The sequence below is a fragment of the Cygnus olor genome, chromosome 1, assembly GCF_009769625.2.
Source record: "Cygnus olor isolate bCygOlo1 chromosome 1, bCygOlo1.pri.v2, whole genome shotgun sequence".
In the NCBI taxonomy this organism is placed as follows: Eukaryota; Metazoa; Chordata; class Aves; order Anseriformes; family Anatidae; genus Cygnus; species Cygnus olor.
This window is the reverse complement of record NC_049169.1, coordinates 82,678,302-82,697,077: the sequence shown is the minus strand read 5'-3', so window position 1 is coordinate 82,697,077 and position 18,776 is coordinate 82,678,302. Positions and strand designations below refer to the sequence as shown.

The window sequence follows — 18,776 nt, the reverse complement described above, 5'->3', positions numbered from 1 at the left end:
AAAGAATAAGTGGGAACAAGAAATTGGACATTGCGGGACATTGCTCCAGTCTGCAGAATTTTCTCTAGTATTTCTGAGAGAGAAACAATGTACTGACCTTGAGACCTTAAATGGCACTTTAGGAATTCTGAGAGAGAATTGCTTATATTTGCTAATTGACATGCTTATGTGTACAAAAACGTATTTTTTTTCTTATACACATTATTTAAAATAATCTTCAGTTACAAAGGAGATGGAAAGTATTAACATCCTCAGTGATTAAGAGTACAGAAAATATATATTTATTAAAAATCCTAACATTCTTATATCCCCAGTAAAAATGTTTTAATTTCAATCTAACTATAGGGTTGTTTTTTGTTTTGTTTCCTGGTCAGCTTTAAATTCTTAAATATAGTGCTAAAAAGGGGGGATAAACACCTCAAATTCAGTCTGCCATGTATTTAAAACATGAACAAAAAAAGCAGTCACAAAATTTAGCATTTCTTTGTCATTATTTAATGACCAGGAATAAACTCTTTGTTAGTTAAAGGGACGTTTAATCACTTTTTTTCAAAGTAAAGCAGAGCTCAATTTTCTTGGATTAAATTCTGTTCTTTTTGCCTATGTACTGGACTCGCAAAGTAGAAAGTACTTTTTTTTTATTTTAATTTGAGATTTACACATTGTTATGATTTAGCAACAGTTTCATCTGAAACAAAATCCTCTCTACAGCCTATTAATATTTCTAATCATTAACCTCCGCGACTTTGAAAACCTCAGAATCCTTAAGTACCTGAAGGCCTGGGGCCAATAAGAGCTATATAAAATGCATGTTGATTGGCAGTCCCCCAAGGCAATTGTTCTATCTTTGTTAAGACTAAAGGCTATTTTAGCTTTCATTCATTTTACATGTTCTGTAGCCAGGAAAGAAAACAAAACGAAACAAACTCTAATTAAGAAGTACTGTATGTTTGTTTGTTTTTTTGTTTGTTTTTTTTCGTAAGATAAAACTCTCCCCAAATTCCTACAAAATGTCTTCTTCAGATCAAGTGAAATGCTTTGTTGTACAGGAGTTTGAGGTGCTGGGAATTCTTTGATTTGTAAGAAAAACAAAACAAAACAAAACAACTGTTTTGATATGTCTGAAATAGGGTAAGGAAATTAGGATACATTCTGCAATTAATAGAGATTTTGAAATATCTCACTGGATAGCTGTTAGAAAACCTGTGGTACTCTGAGTCACCAGAAGGATCAATCAACTGAATGTGTAAATGTAGAGATAGGGAAAAAAAAAAAAGGAGTTGTGTACTCCTTCTGAAACACAGTCAAGTTCCTATGAATTAAGGTTTTTATGTACTTGTGTCAAGCACTGATGTTTTCATTATTTGATTCTGAACTGATTTCAAGGGTCACCACCTCTTTTTTTTTTTAATTGATAAATTAAAATGTGAACTGAATTAGGTAACAGGCTAACAATTGACAAAGATAGAAACGAATCCTAAGACAACAAAGGTTGAAGGGATTTCTGGAGGTCACCTGTCTCAAGCTCCCACTCAAACCAGAGATAGCTTTTTATTTTGATGCAATTATCAAGTTATATCAGGCTGCTCAGAGTCAGTTAAGCACTCTCTTTCCCAGGGTGAAGGTTTCCCAATCATTCTGGGCAACCTGCTGCATTGTTTGATCTCCCTCATTATGAATTTATTTTTCCTAATATCTATTTGGATTTCCTGTTGTTGCACCTGTAGGTTGATAATGCCTTTTAGGAGCTCATGTGAATTGAAAGCTAACTAGATATTTAGAAGGAAACCAAACCAAACCAAACCAAACCAAAACCTCATGAAGGAGTAAATCAGTCTCAAAATTGAGAGTCAGAACCTGCAAAACAGCTGCTATAGATTTCTGGTAAGTGGCATGTAATCCCAGCACCTGGCTCTTGTAAGGTCAACATTACAAAGACTCAAAGCTTTTATAAGGGTCATACTTTCATAGCTCTGACTGCTTCTTAAGAATGAATTCAGGATCAGAGAGAACAGGAAGGTTTATTCCTGAGAGGACATGCTAGGTAGGTATTTCTATTTTAGTATTCTGGGGGTGAATGATTGATCTATGTTCTCTATGGGTAGAATATCCTAGGAAGTTTTATTTGTGTAGTGGTTTTGGGATCCTGTTAACGTGTTGGGGCTGGGTAGATTCTTTTCTGCTTGAAGTATGTGAGAATGTGTATGGACCTCATAAATTTTCTAAACACATCTCTATTTGTTTTGAAGCATGTCTCAGAATACTGATGTGAGGTTGTGAAATCTAGGTATCCTTAGTTGAACTTTTTTTTTTTTTTTTTTTAAAAAGAAGAAAAACACTGAGTGTGAAATTATTGCCTTTAACTAACAGTATTCAAGGATACTGGTTTCTTTAACTTTCTTTTCTGTGAGGTCATTGAATTAAAAATTACAATGAGGGAGCCATTTCGCTTACTACTTTACTCTTGCTAAAATGGGAGACTCGGAAATTAAACCACCTAAGTGTGTAACTTGGTGAGATGGCTCATCTAATAGATTAAGGGTCAGAGGAATGATGGCATAAAACTTTCAGCTCCTTCTTTTAGGTAACTGCCTCACATTGATTTCACTGACAGCTAGCTGCCTGAGTAATTTCTGAGGTTTGGATCTAATTGCAGTATACGGATTGGAGATGAAGTTTGTGGCAAGCCTTACTGAAATAAATCTTCCAACAAGCCTTGCATGCCCTCTTGGATAATATCAATAATATTCTTCCTGCTTGCTTCATTCCTATGATATAATTCATTTGTGAATCAGTGTAATGCTTGGACATTATGAAAATTTATAAATAAATGCTTAATATATAAATGTTAAGCTGAAAAACTACTGTGAATTGTTGTATTTTCCATTGTGTTATTGGTGGAAAGTGCCTATTATATCTTCATGCTAATAGAAATCTAGCAAGTTAATGAAAAGCATTAAGTAGATGTCAGGAGCACAAGCTAATATGCGTTACAGTACTTAACAACTCCCGAAAGTACATAGATGTGATTGCCATTAACTTGCAACAACTTTAATCAAATTTGATCATATTCTTACTAAATCTGTTTTATCAAACTAAGACTGTAATTATATAGTTGTTAATGTGCATAACGAAGTACTGCATGCACTTTGTACAAGGCCATTTAAGCTTTCTGCCCGCTTCTTGAAACTATTGTATTTACAGTTCTGCAAATACTTTACTCAAATTATTAAGCTGTTGTGAACTTGAAAAAACAAGTCTGCATTTGGTGGAAATACTTTAGCAATTACTATTCCTAATTGTTTCTTCCTGTTAAATTTTATAAAAGTTGTGGAGTTGCTTCTAGTGAATGTGAATATGTGAATGCAAAAAAAAAAAAAGAACATTTTCATTACTATAACAACTGTTCTTATGTAGACTGGATAGTATTTTAATCCTTGTTTTTTTCTAAAAAAACAAAACATTGTTTTAAATATATTAATAGCAAATGTTGTAAGTAGATAGTATTTTTTTTAAATGTCAGTAGATATACCATTGATATACTTTGCCTCTTTCAGCTAGTACAATAGCCAAAGTTAACTTGCAATGTATGTTATTTAATAGCAATAAATTTGATCTGTTTTTTCAACATCAGGCAAATGAATGCCTTGGGGAAAGGTGTAAGGGTATTTAAACCATAAAGCCTTATCTTTTTAGTGTTCCTTTTTGTGTAGGATGTGCTCTACTTTACTTTAAATGTTTTATGTTACATAAATAAGACTAGCTTAACGTAGTTTTCCATTGTGAATCAAACCATATGATTAGGTTACTTTGCATGCATCATTCCCCCAATCATCCTTTGAGAGAGTGAATATTGAGAAACAGGCTTTTTATCCTTTTTATTGCTAGCTGTTTCCTGTACTATTTGTAAATATGTTGAATGTTATTTATCCACTTCTGATGTAAATACTCTTCTCTCCTTGCTTTACGTAATTAAAATAAGAAGGTGGAGAAGTATGCATGCAACAAATCTAAGGCATTATGTGGACAATAGAAATATTGTTTGTGACGGATAGAATGAACACAAGAAGGGAGAAGTAATAATCTTCAAATTGTTATCCTCAAAGAAAGAGCTTCTTTTTGAGAAGAAAACAAAGGATGTGGACCGTCCCAGGTTGTATTACATTGAGTTTGTACTATTTAACCATTGACTTTCAAAATGTGAGGTGAAGCTTTGAATAAGGTGTTCTAGGGAGTGGGTGCCTACTCCAGCCTTTAGAGCCTATTACGATAAGTTGTTTTGGGCAGAGAGAAACTGAAAAGCTATGAGTATGATGAACAGGTTCCTAATTTCACATCTTTTTGAAGGCAAGGCCACTTTTTTTGTTGTTACAGTACTTGGTTTACTTTTCATGGCATGTTACATTCAATTAATGCCATAAGCAACCTAGAACAACAGACAATGCAAATACTTCTTGCAGTAGAACCCAAAAAGTTTATTGCTTAATAACCTAGATGATATAGTCTCTTAAACAGGAAAAAGAAAAAAGCTAATTACCACATCACTTTTATACAGAGTTGTGGAGTAGTGTTGGAAGAAACTTAAGTAAAAATCTGCCTTAGAAGTCTAAAGCTCTGTAAAAAGTAATTATCCAACTTTGGGGAAATTTCTGTCCTAGAGGGATTCCTGGAGCATTTTGCTTTTGGAAGCTATCTTGTACAAAAGCATTGAAAAATAAATTAGTGGTTCATAGTAGAAATACACATGTTGAATTCTTTGCAGTGGTAGGTGAAGTGAATATTCTTTCCTCACGGATGCTGCTACTTGTGGGGAGGATGGACGGAGCAGTCTAGAGATGGCTCTTATCATTTTCTAGCCTCTTACCATTCTTCTGACATAGGTCTTCCCAAATGTGATTGCATAAGACATATCCATTCCTTTTGAAATTGACTTCCAAGGCCAATTGGCTTTCAAATAGAAAGTAACCTCCTGCCATGACAAAGATTGGAGGAGGTCCCTGTAGAGGGATGAATAACCTCTTGAAACAGTGAAAAATGTCATAAATGCTAAATACAAGCAGAAATACCCAAGGACCGGCAGCGATAACATTTCTGGGGCTTGGAATATGACACCAAGTCACTGAACTTTGAAATGGATTAGACTTTGTTGTTACCTTACTTAATTCTTTCAGAATTTTTGAAGAGAAATATCTATATAGATGAGCAGAGAAGGAAAACGAATAGATTGTATCCGAACATAAATTTATATTTTATGTATATTTTATTTATATTTAAGTTTTGCTTTTCACCACACTAACAAGGTTACTCTATTGACAAGTTTTATTACTCATAAAAGCTCTTAATTTATATGGCTATACTTTCTGAATTAATTGTATGGTGAATGTTTAAAATGTATGTATATGATAATACCGTCTTTATTGCTTAACCCGGTGTAGCAGAGCCAAGAAACCTTCAGCAGTGCTTGAAGTCAGTTGTTCTTAGTGTATGAATGCACACAGGGAGGAGGGAAAGCAGGGATCTGTACATTGAGGCAATACTTGTTCTTTGATGTCCTCAGTCCTGAATTATTAATGGCAAATTGAGATTCTGGACTTGCACAAGAAAAAGCATAGAAATCAACACAAGTGTATTTCTGATTTGGAGGAATGTTATATAGTTAGTAAATACCAGAGTATACCGGTGGTATTAAGCTGTTGTCCCTTAAATGCCCTCACTAGGCTGCTCATAGGAGCTAAGTCACATTGTCTAGTAACAGCCATTTCTGTGGAAGATAGCTTCAAATTGCCTTTTTTTTTTGAGGGGCTGGAGGTATTTTGGTGTCAGATGGTTTTAAATGAGAAGCATTTAATCTTAGTTTATAATGTGATTTCTATAGCAACATAATTACAGGGAAATGCTTTCAGAAAAACTCTGGAATGGCTAATAGTGTCGGAAAACAGAACAAATTAGTACACCGACTCTGTGCTGTGCATGTAAGTACAATGGGGAAGTTAGAAAAATGCAATATCTATTCTCAAGTCAAATAACTGAAAACTGGATTGTCTGCATATAACTGAAATAGCAACTTACTGCTGATCTAACAACCAAGCTTTAATAAAAATGGCTATTAGACCTGTAAGGGTCATCCATCTCTAATAGAGGGCAAATATTGTAAGATTATATAAAGTACTTCAGCTGGTTTAGTTAATGTAGGAAGGCAGAAGTTTTGGAAATCCTATCAAGTTAATGTTGCTAAGTGTTGATAACTTAGCACTTAGTTCTTCTTTTTATTCATGGAAAAATGAGAGCACTCCTTTTAAAAGGAAAAAAATAACCTGTTACTGAAAATTTATGTACAAGAGCTAAAACATCTCTTAATATCATCAAACTTGGCATAACATTCGTAGTGAAGCAATTCTTACTTCCTAGAAAGACTCGAGATTGGATTAAATAATATTAAAATCAATTAAATACAGTTAATTGAATAAAACTTAATTCAATATAGTTCCCTTTGAACTGTATTTTGAATCAGCTTCTGGGCAACCTACAAAACTAATCTAGATTACGTTAACTCGCTGCATGAAATCCTGGCTCTACTGAATTCAGCGGTAGAACTCCTGTGGACTTCATTCAGGTCAGAATATTATTGAAATTATAAAGTCTTCATTATAGGATAGCTTGAAAGGGAACTTATTACCATCTAGTTCTAACCCCCTGCCATGGGCAGGGACACCTCCCACTAGATCATGTTGATTAAAGCCGTATCCAGCCTGGCCTTGAACACCTCCAGGGATGGGGCATCCACAGCTTCTCTGGGTGACCTGTTCCAGTGCCTCACCGCCCTCTGAGTAATGAGCCTCCTCCTGATATCTAATCTAAATCTCCCCTCTTTTAGCTTAAAACCATTCTTCCTTGTCCTGTTACTATCTGCCCATGTAAAAAGTTGCTCTCCATCCTTTTCATAAGCCCCCTTTAAGTACTGAAAGGCTGCAATGATGTATCCCCAGAGCCTTCTCTTCTTTAGGCTGAATATGCCCAGCTCTCTCAGCTTTTCTTCATAGGAGAGGTGTTCCAGCTCTCTGATCAACTTTGTGACCCTCCTCTGGACATACTCTGACATTCTACATCTTTTTTTGTGCTGGAGGGTCCAGACCTGGATGCAGGACTCCAAGTGGAGCCTCGTGAGGGCATAACAGAGGGGGATAACCCCCTCCCTTGCCCTGCTGGCCATGTCTCTGATGCAGCCCAGGATGCACTTGGCCTGGGGGACACCACTCATCATTGGCCTCCACCTGGATAAAGAGCTGTTGATCACCACTCTCTGGGTGCAGCCTTCAAGCCAACTCCTTATCCACTGAATAGTCTACCCTTTCCAGTTTGGAGATCAGAGTGTCACATGGGACTATGTCAAAGTCCTTACAGACATCCACGTAGATCATATCAGTTGGTCTTTCCTAGTCAACTGATCCAGTCACTCCATCATAGAAGGCCACCAGATTGGTCAGGCACATCTTGCACTATGCTGGCTGTCTTGGATCACCTCCTTGTCATGCATGTGCCTTGACACTGCTTCCAGGAGGATCTGTGATCTTCCCAGGCACAGAGGTGAGGCTCATCTGTCTGTAGTTCCCCGGGGTCTTCCTTTCTACCCTTCTTAAAAATGGGAGTCATGTTTCCCTTTTTCCAGTCACCAGGGACTTCACCTGACTGCCTGGAGCACCTCCTGCCCTCCTTCTGCACTGACCTTGGGGTCTGCAGGGCTGGTTCTCACTCCTCTCTCTCAACTGCTGTGTCTCAGCAGTTTGTTTCCTTCCTTCAATCTGCTTTCCCAGAGGCCCAACCAGTATCACTCTGTGGCTCAGCTCTGGCCAGTGGCAGGTCCCTTTTGGAGCCTATTGGAGCTGGGTCTGACCAGACATGGGGCAGCTGCTGGGCTCTGCTCACAGAGGCCACTCCTGCAGCCCCTCTGCTACCAAACCCTTGTCATGTAAACCCAACATGAGCTAAAAGATGGCTTAGGTTACTGCTGGAAAGACCTGATACCACCTGGGGCTTCAAACTGCTTGAGGGAGCTTTAATTCTTGCCCTTGTTGCTAAAAGGACAAAGCCAGGACCAAGTTAGGGCTGGAGTGGTCTTGTGGGAAGAAAATGCAAGTCTCAAGGTTTGGGTTTGCTTTGGGTTGGCTTTTTTCCTGTTTTTTTTTTTTTTGGTGGTTGGTTTGGTTCCAGCTTCTCTATCTACTGTTTTGATTTCTCTAAATGCTTCATCTGTAGTCTAAAGCTTTACAGAACCATCGGGTTCTTTGTCAAATGTCAGGATTGTAGGGTTGGGGGGCATCAGCATTTTAACCTTGTTGTTTCCCTTATTGTTGTGGTAGTTGGTTTAAAGTGTTAGCATGGGTTTTAAAGTATCCTTCACCTTTATCAGGAGATAGGTGGATACAAATATATAAACAAATAACTCTCTGTGGTCAAGTGCAAGCCAGTTTTTCCTCAGCTGTTGCTGTTTTGGATTTGTAGCTAAAATTTTGTTAACACCTGAGTGGAGAGAGGGAAAGCGAGTGAGCAGCTGTGTGCCTTACTGCTGTCTGGGATCAATCAGCTGCACTTCTCTAGCTTTCTGGTTACATTAGAAAAGAACCTGGGGAATATGTGCTGTTTTTCCAAGCCGCTCCTCTTTCTCCCCATTGGGGAAAATGTTATGGTTCAGCGTGAGCCAAATTACTGTATCGAGTTCTGTAGCTATGTATGCTTCCATCTACTTGAAATATGTCAAGTACCCTCTTCTTTCTGAAATAAGTCTGGCTCTGTCTTAAGATATTAATAGATTACATCCTGACTGTGTGATATTACATAAATACTGTTTTCTATTTTCCTTTTCATGTTGTTAAAGGAAAAGTAATCTTAGAATGCTGTATAGATGTGTTCCCTGATTTCTTTCACTTTGGGGGTATTTCTGCCTGTTTTAGTTAAAGAACTGACAGATCTATGACTTATAGCGGAATTCTGATACTGAGCAGAACATTCCTGATCAGGAAAATTGTGCACTCCTAATGTGCTGAATATCTGTTTAGATTTGGCTGAGCAGCTGAAAAGTTCCACTTCACTTTTATGTTTTGTGTTCTAAAGCTTGTTTGTTTCCTTTTTTTCCCCCAAAATACAATACAGAAATGAAGTAAGCTGACTAACTGAATGGAACTCTTTTTTGCGGACTCTTACTGTGAACTAAAAAAGCATTGGTATCTGGTATAAGAATAAATATCTGCACAGTTAGGGAAGATTGTTTGATGATATTTGTTATAGATATTATTATATATTATATATATTATTAATCGGATTTTTGGCTTTCATTAAAATGTTTAGAAACTTATTTTTGCAGTTCAACATGCTCTTGTATCCATCTTTTTTTATGAGGCAATTTCATGAGGGGACTAAGGGAATAAGAATGTGTGAGAGAATGTGGGGAACTGAGAATTGGAGTGAGTACCCTCATTAAATTGCAATCTTCAGTCTGGTCTCAAACTATAATCCTCTTGTGTGTACTGAATGCTCTGCTGAGAGGCAAGAGTGCAAGTCCATCCCTTGCACTAGCCATAGACTTTGTCACTTTCTCTGCTGGTTCCAAGGGGACATTGAAGGTTGAGGTCATAGTGGTGAAGGAGGAGAGAATGTGTTAAGGAAAAAAGGCTGCAATTGAAGATGCTGTGTGTGGAGTAGAAATTCACAATGTTAAGAAAAGACAGGTGGGTGTACTTGATTGGAGTTGCACAAAGATGTGTAATATTCTGCTTAGCGGACAACCCAGATTTGTTACTCATGTAGCAGACCCCCCAGTGCTGTTACTCATGAGACTTCTTACTGTGGGGGAAGTATCCACTGGTCTAAAAGCTTCTTTGGGATAAAAGTTATACAGAATACTTATATCTTCAGCAGTTAGCCAGAAAAAAATCTACAAATAAAGATCAAGTGTAATTAGTCAATGTAGGAAAAACCCTGTTTCTTAATCTAAGTTAATATATGCTATTTGTTATGGCAAATGTTTCTCTCCAGCTGTTTTCTTGTTCTACTTGGCATCAAGTTGGTGTGAGTATTTCATATATTTGAAATATATTTTAATAGTATCAAAACAAAATGCTTTAATTTTTTCTTCTCTCTGGTATTTACTTAATTTAATATGAATCCATAAGTGAACATAAAACCACATTTTTTGACAAACATGCTATTCAACTCCCAGACTGTTTAGTCTGAAGTAGAAATTCAATTTCAAAAGGGATGATGGAGGCTTGGCTGGGTGGATAGGTGAACCCAGGTTCCACCACCCTCACCACCTCCTAGTCCTCAGCCAATGGTGCTGGAGTAGTGTAGGAACTTGCAGGTGTGCCACAAGAATGCAATAAGGGCTTCCTGTAGATGCTCTCCCAAGCCCTCACCTTGTATCCTAAGCCTCTTGAATCAGGAGACCATAAACTGTGTTTATATAAAATGCAGGCCTTGTATGTAAAAGTCTCATGTATGTAAAAAAAAGTCTCTTGTATGTAAAAGACTCAAGTATGGACTATAAGATGATTCTGATCAATCTGAGGAATTTTCAGGCATAAACACAAGAAAACTTTCTTACCTCTCCTTTACTTGTCTGCATTGAACACTAACTTAAGGAAAAATCTCAATGTAAGTGGTAAATCAGGCTTTTCTCTTGTAGGTGTGAACTGTGATCTATGTGCAGCAGGTTCTGAAACTGTAATTGACTAAAATTAAACAAAACTTCATTCACTTGCTGCTACACTCAAGCTGCTAGGAAGTTTCAGCAGTGTTTATCCTTTTTAGTGTGACCCCAAAATCAAGACTCTTAAACTTAAAATCAATAGCTTCTATGCTTCCCATATACAAACATGTAAAATACTTTCTGACAAGTATTTGAATTTTGGTTTACTTAACTGAGTTTCAGAAATGTAAACTTGCTTTAAAAAGAAAAAATCCAGTACTTGTATTTTCCTACAGTGTATCAAGTTTTTGTTGCACTTTGTCCTCTGAAGGGGAAAAAAAAAAGAATATTGAACAGATGGTTGTTATATGTTAATAGCATGTCCAAATTGCACACCAGAGTATGGAAACAATTAGGAAAACATGTACTCTGAAATAAGTATGTAAACAGAGCTCAAAGGGATGGTACTGTTGTGGATTTGTTTTGAAAGTAGTTTTGAATTAGAGGCATTTTAAGGAACGTATTGCATTGTTTCTATTTCCTTGTATCCTCTTTGTCGATGTTTAAAAGAGCCTAATATAGTTTGTTCATTCGAAACAAAGTTCTGCTGGATGTTGGCCAGCTACACAAACCATTGTAGGTGCTGTTGTAGGTTTTGACGCTGTAGGTGAGCAGGTGAGCTTTAAGCATTAATACTCTCCTAATGACAGCAAGGGTAGGGTTTAAAGGCTGCTCTATATCTGTCTTCAAAAATGAATTGGTGAGTTAACCACATATGTCACAGTGAATTCAAGTAAAACCAGCACCCTAGATATAAAAGCCTACTTTAAAGGTAGAGAGTAGTAGATATAATTCTCATTTGCTGGACAACTTCACTCAGCATCATTTAACTCTCTGATTAATTTCAAAATGCTGCCTGAGCCAATACTATTCGTATAGTACCTCACAGAAGAGACACTGCTGGCAGGCTTTCCTAACCAGTGCTGATACAACATGAATAGTAATAATGATCCTAAGTAAAAAAAAATCAGTGAACTATGTGATATCTTTCTGTTGGCAAGTGTAATATGTTGGAGCACTGCAGAATGAGTAGAAGGGCTGCGTGCATATTTGCATTTACCTTCACCCATAAATATCTTATCAAGCTACTTCAGGGTCCAAACAGAGCAAATCAAAAAGTTGCATAATCTTGTGCACAGAGTTATTAAAAATAATAACTTTAAGCCACAAACATCCCACAGTATAAACCCAAGCTTAACTTTGCCCCATGTGTGACTTTTGGGTGAGGCATTTAATTACCTCTTTCAACCCCAGTCAATCCATGGAGGAAACTATTTAAGACCTGCTGAGTAGGAAATGAAGTAGGAGCGTGAATATCTGGATGTTTCTTAGCACCCTTATTAACAAAAGTGAACAAAACTGGCTGAGAAGTTATTCTGGCTACTAGTTTGAGGCATTTCAAGAAATTGCTTCTCTTGGCATTAATAAAATGACAGTGAATACATACAGTGATAACTTTTTCTTTAAGGACCACTTGCTGAAGTTTAATCAATGTGCCAATGCATGTAACTGTTTTCCAATAAGTTCAGACTTTTACTGGTTATTTTTCCTACTCCTGTACATATACATATATTTGTCATAGTGATCACATGGCATGTTATGACTATTACTGAATTCATGATGTGACACTACTCGCATTAATGTCCCTAGATTATCTCAAGTTAAACTGTTAAACATCATGCAAGATCTGCTGGTCATAGGTTGCATAAAAGTTCAGGAATGATCCCCTAGGGTTGCATGTTATTAGCTAACATGATTTTCAACATATCTGGATAGAGCTGTTCCTTATGGCTTTTGTTTTCCCTCTGAATAAGGTGATCTACAAGCAAGACTTTTACAAAACTCTAGTTTGTAGAGGCAGCCCATGCTTGTCCCTGCCCCAGAGCAACCTAGGGCAGCTCTGGCCTTCTCTGGGGTACTAGCAGTACCTTAGTAACTAAGGACTAAAAAACATAGGTTGGGCAAAAGTCCATTCAGCCCAGTACTCTCTTCTCAGCAGCAATGCAAAACAGATGCTTAAATATGAGTGAGGTAATCATATAATGAAATTTCTACTTGGATGCTCTACTTGAGTCCAACAAACTGTGATTCATGGATGTCCTGAACCAAGCAGTGTATGTTTGTAGCTGGCAAGTTGGGATGGACTTTTTTCCATGAGTTTGTAAATATGCAAAGGTGTGTGTGTATACAAACATAATGTAAGGCATGTTGTTTTTTTCTAAACCTAATCTAATAATAGATTTTGGAAAAAAATCTAAACTTCACTATTTTACTTCAAACAACTAGCTTCCCTGTTATCAGCTGCTAGAGATACAACCACTGTCCAGCCACCTAAAGCAGCATATGTCAGCTGCGTAAGTATAGAGAACTATCCTCTGAATCAGGAATAGTTTCTGCTGGACACGTAATGCCAAACTATAACCCCTTTCTAACACTTCTGTGTCTGGAACTTAGTTTTTGCTATACAAAGCAGTTATGTTAAATGAACTTGCTGGATTCAGAAACACTCAAAGTTCTGAAATAGGAGACTGCATGTGCAACTTTTTCATGCACCTGGGATTTTAGTTGTCTTTTTTCTAGCAGCTATGCATTATTTAACTTCAATAAAAGCATGCATAATATTCTTTTGATCAAATATGACTTCTACTTTGATCAAAAAAAAAATAATCAAGCACTAGTTCTGTCATAACAAATCCAGAGTCTGTCCTGTGTGGGGGATATCCACTGGAGACTCAACTTTGCAACTAAATACAGCAAGGGACAGAAATTCTCAGTTTATAGCTAACAGGATGCATTACTGTAGTCTGATATGTTTTGCTGAATGGTAGTGAGATCTGTATGATTTTTTAGTTCTAGGAAGGTTAAAGTTGCTGTATCTCTTTAACTTCATTTTCTAGTAATAAATAGTATCAATGGTTGGTAGAAAACATTCTGGCAGATGGATAGATTTAAAAAAAAAACAAACCACTTGCTTCTTGAAAGTAATTCTGTCAATGAACAAGAAGAAAATAATTTGGCAATGCTTACCTGAAACATGACATCTTTAGGCTGGTGTATGCCACCAGTGAGCCTTTCCATCAGTTTCAGTATTTTCAGACAATCGGCATGCTCTGTGATGGGACAAATGGATAAGATGTAACTTAAAACAGCATACTATAATTGTACATGATTTTGCTTGTATTAAGCTCTAACACTCATAGTTTGAACTAGAGTTGATCTTGAACTATAGAAAGGACTGTGATGGGGCTGGGGAGGAAGGGTGACCATAAAGAATAAAGGCATCCTGAATACATTATGAAGTAGAAAGACGTTTGGGTGTTTACTTCAGAAACTGTCCATTTCAGTCTAATTGCATAACCAATATACTTGGTTTATATAGTCTAATATGAAGAAATCCCCCAGAGCTTAGATCTTATTAAATTTTCAGTTTGTTGTGGGCTGAATACTGAAAGAATTAGGTATCATTTGATTTAAATCAGTGTTTGGAGATCCAAATTTGAGAGTGAAAATTCTTGTCTAATTGCAGTTGTAGTTTTAGTTTAGGATTTGAAATAGTATCATCTCATTGCTTCTAACAAGGTCAGGAGTTAATTAAACTTGTATAATCTTCAAGAAATTAGAAAACTGTGATCACACTCTAACAAAACTGAACACATTTTCCCAAGTGGGAATTTAGGTATTTGATTTCTAAGAACCTTTAATGTGAAAAATTCATTGTGTAAACATAAGCTATTTTCCACGTTAATCAGAGCATTTGTCTTGCTAATTACTTAAATGACATACTAATTAGTTGAATAATCTCCTGAGGTATTAGTAGACTTAAATGTATGATTTTTTCTAATCAAAACTCTTTTCATTTTATTTTGGTAAGACTTGCTCTCATTCATGTTATGCTGCCAGTAAAAAGAAGCAAAGAAAAGTTTTTTAAAAAACTTTGATTTTTTTTGGTTTAATCAAATGTGGTAGGGGATTGCCAAAGAAACATCTCAAGTTGACCTCTGAAGTGCTTAGGGAGTAAGCTAGCTTTCTGATTTGCTGAAATGCACTTTCAATGGTTATGTTTAAAATTATTATTAAATCTCCATTTATGGTGGGAAGTGGCTCTGCTACAAACTTATGGAATGACGTCGGGAAAAGTTGGCTACTGGAAGAGGGAACCTTGGCTCTCTAAATATTTCTAAAATGCTGAAGTGGTTCCAAGTTGGCTCCCCTTCTGCCTCTCTATCTTTGGTGACTTCATTTGAGTGCGCTCAGTAAAGCTTTGTTGTAACCTGTGTTTCTCATATTAAAGCAGCTGCTGAGTTAGGGCAGGAAATGGTGATAAATACCATGCAAAACAAGTCTTAATAATGCTGAGGAAAATGTCAAACAGCCGTCAGTGTTGCTTAGCCTTATAAGACTGGCTTTTGAACCTGCTTCCCTTCCCATTTATCCAAAAAGAGTGGGAAACTGCAATAGCACCTGTACTTTGTGATCTTTCCTCTTCAGCATCTTGAACCTTCCCAATCTTCAAGAGCAGTTGTTCAGAACCCAGCCCTGAACGTGGCATACAGGTTGGCATCAGTTCTTTGGAACCTTTGGAAATGCTAACACAAGCTCTTCTTGCTCTTAGTTTCTGCAATAGCTGGCTTACATAGCAATTCATGGGAACCACCTCATGAAAAGTATGAAGTTGTGGTACATTAATGTAAGACATGTTGCCACAGAACCGTGGTGGACTTGAGACAAAAATCATAAGTTACCGATGTATACATATTAATAAGAGGGTACATAGAGAAAATTCCCAGAAGAAAAGACCTGATAGAAGTTTTGGGGGTAGTTTGCCCTAAAAAAAAAAAGAGCAAAACTAAATATCGTGAAAACATGAAAGGAAAAATGTTCTAAACATTAATTTCTAGAAATACAGATGTTTTTAGCCAAAAATTCTTGCCTTGCAAAGGGAAAGAAACAGGCTTATCAACCAGGTTTTAGGGGGTTTTATACCACTTAAGAAATTATGTGTAGCTTACTGTTAGAAATAAATAGAATCTTACTAAAGCTATTTAAAAACAGAAAAATTCTGCCTTCTTTCAGTGGGTGGATAACACCACCACCCCTCCAAATCAATTACAACCTGGTCTTCAAACTAAGATTGGTTACTAGAATCTACTGTGACTCTGATAAGACTTACATTGTATGGTTTGTGAAGTTGTAGTAAAGTCAAGAACTTCTTAACCAGGCTGTAATGTGAGTCTGGGCTTGAGTTCCGTTTCCAGTCTTTCCTTCATGGAGACTACACAGCTTGCATTAGAAACTAGCCCTGCACTGAGTGGAATTTTATTATCTAGCATGGTTAACTCTTCATCTGAAGAAATAATTCATTCCTTTCAAAACTTGAAGTCCATGTAATTACTTTTCTGATGCATACAGGTGCGTTTATAAAACAAAAAATAAAACTTGTGCTCAGCTCATTTGACAGCACTGCGATTCCAGTGCAGTCAATTTTTCCTCTCTGCTTAAGCATGTTCTCAAGCAATGCTGATTCTGCAGGCCTGAATCTGCTATTAGTGGCAAGGTTTGTAAAACTGCTGTCATCAAAACAGGGAAAATGTCCTACCATAGTCCTGCTCTTCAGCTGAGGAGCCAATCCACTAAATTGGCTTACTCTCATACTGCAAATTACCACAGGCTTTTGAAGAACTATGATAACGTTGTCATATCCATAATACAGAAATCATTTCATCTAATACTGTAATCTTTAAGGTGGAAAACTGCAGCTATTTAATAGCACACAGAAATATTATACAACAATTTTTGTCCAGCAAATGAAAAGCAAAGTCTTATCCAGATAAAACTGCAGGGAAAATACAGATAGGCAGAAGAAAATTATCAGTTGTGATTGAATTTGGCAAGGACAGGGAAGATAACTCTAGCCTTATGAAAAGTGCCATGGGATCTTTAATGATCAAACACAAAGGGACCTCAGTTGGCTGTATTGTGCAGTTACTGTACAGATAGACTTGTTAATGGAAGATTACAATGATCAAATACACTTCTCTTTTTAATTTTAGTGATGTCTTTAGTCTTCTACCATGGGTTCCTGTGGTCACAAATTGAAAGCTTTATTGGGGGGAGTACTTTTTTGTTCTCTCTCAAATTAGGTTTTGTTCATGTTAATTCTATGCTTCTGTCAGCAGAGCAAGAAGCAGCACACTTTTTTTTGTAGTTTATCACTCAATAGTGACAGTTTTCCCATAGAGCCAAAAATCAATTGCTGCTCAAAATGCCCATGTAGACAGGAACGCATCGTCTTACTAGTCAGTATGGCCATCTGAGGAAAAAAATCAATATAGTTTTCTTAAAAAGGGTGCCTGCAAGAGGAGAAAGCAGTTTATTTCTGCCTGATGAGATTGCTTGAAAGTTGAGTTATCTGCCATTAAGCTCTGTGTTTATCCTGGTCACTGTTCAGGCTGCTGGAGTTAAGTGCTCTGGCAGTGCTCCTATTATATTATAAGCCAAAGTTGAGAGCACTTGGAAAAATTGTAGAACCAGAAAGTTGCTTGAAAGGGAAGTACAGGGGACTTTTTTTTTTGGTGGGTAGGGTTTTTGTCTTTCTGAAGGTAAAGTTTTGTTTCTTTTTTTTGCTTGTTTTTAAACACAAGTTGGTTTCTTGCTGAAAGAAACCATCCAGTGTGAAACAAGGTCCTGTAACAGTTGGTCATTCCCTCTTCACGAAAACAGAAGAGGTTACTTCCTACAACTTAACCTGAATTCCAAGTAAGGTAAGGGAGTTACTACCCATCCTTATTCAGCACTAGCAATAAATCCATCATTGTTAGACTTCTCAGGTTGAGTCCCTCTAAAGATAACCTTCTTAGTGCTTCCTGTCTTTCAGAGCTCCTCTAACTACTAATTCAGAGCTGAAAAAAAAAAGCTTCTCTGGCTGTCCCTATTCTCTCTGAATAAGCTAATCAAAGGTCTAAAGCCAGATTTTTTTTTCTAGGTAAGGAAGTGTGTACCTTTTCTGTGTTACTGCTACTTCCCTTTCTTTTATTTAGACATACAGATTTCTCCCAGTTGATGACTTCTTACAACAAATACTGCTTTTAGACAGGTGGTTTTCTAGACAAATGCTATTTGCTGTTATGTTACTTAATCCAGACCTATCATTTTAAAAGGTACACAAAAAGAAAAAGGTTGAACTAGGTCCAGATTAACCTTTCAAGTCTTCATATTCTCCCTGACTAGCTAATCTGGTAAGTAAAAATGAGAAAGGAACAAGCATGTGAGAATTACTTTTATATGGTATCAGTACTATTTTTCTTCATATTTCAAAACTATTCCATATGAAATAGCAAAAGTAATCTTGAATGTCAGAACCAGGGACTCCTGAGAAATTTAGTGAATTAAGTTCCTGATTTTTTTTTGAGAACAAGCTTAGCAATTCTTCAAACTCATAAGTGAACATCAATTTGGACCTGTATTCAGTAGATTTCATGCGATGTTACAATATAACCTTTACAGATTCACACAATGGAGTTTCTATCCAACGAGGGTGTTAGCAAAGCTGTTGTGTGTGTCACTGAAGAGATTGACTGGCAGAGCTGTATAGATGTGTCCACCCCCCACCTCCCCTCTCCTGGTGTAATGAGGCTTTAGTGGTTTGACTGTCAACAGCAAATAACCCTTACTGCAAAATAAAAAGAGAAAGCTAAGCGGAGAGACTGAGATTGGTGAATATGCCACTTTCAGTGATACTTCCCATCTGACATGAGTTTTTAAAAGGTTGATTTAAACTAATTAAAATCAACAGAAACACCCTCGATAACTTTCAAATGTTTTGCGTTGGTCCTTTAAAATATATTTGTTCCACTGGCTGAACTGACATGTGGCCAGACCTAGACAAAATTCCTTTGCCTTCAAACTACCGGGGGAAAAAAAGGAAAACTTCCTAGAATTGTCAGCTTTCTTTGGTTGTTTGTTTGAGAGTTCAGTTGCACTCCCTATTTCCCATATTTCATCCTAATCCTCTTGCTTTTCTACTCCTGGCATAGTC

At 36.9% G+C, this 18,776-nt stretch overlaps 2 long non-coding RNA genes across 2 annotated transcripts in view; one reads left to right on the top strand and one right to left on the bottom strand.

The window, feature by feature from the left end:
* The window catches only part of LOC121074406, a 30,723-nt gene that overhangs the window by 10,103 nt on the left and 1,844 nt on the right, over window positions 1–18,776 (bottom strand). The window contains exon 2 of the long non-coding RNA XR_005822310.1: window positions 13,769–13,851. This is a non-coding gene — a long non-coding RNA (uncharacterized LOC121074406). The remainder of the gene's footprint in view (window positions 1–13,768; window positions 13,852–18,776) is intronic.
* Window positions 1,819–17,554, top strand: LOC121074426. Its single transcript, XR_005822332.1, has 3 exons — window positions 1,819–2,044; window positions 15,230–15,294; window positions 17,383–17,554. It is a non-coding gene; the product is annotated as an uncharacterized LOC121074426 (long non-coding RNA).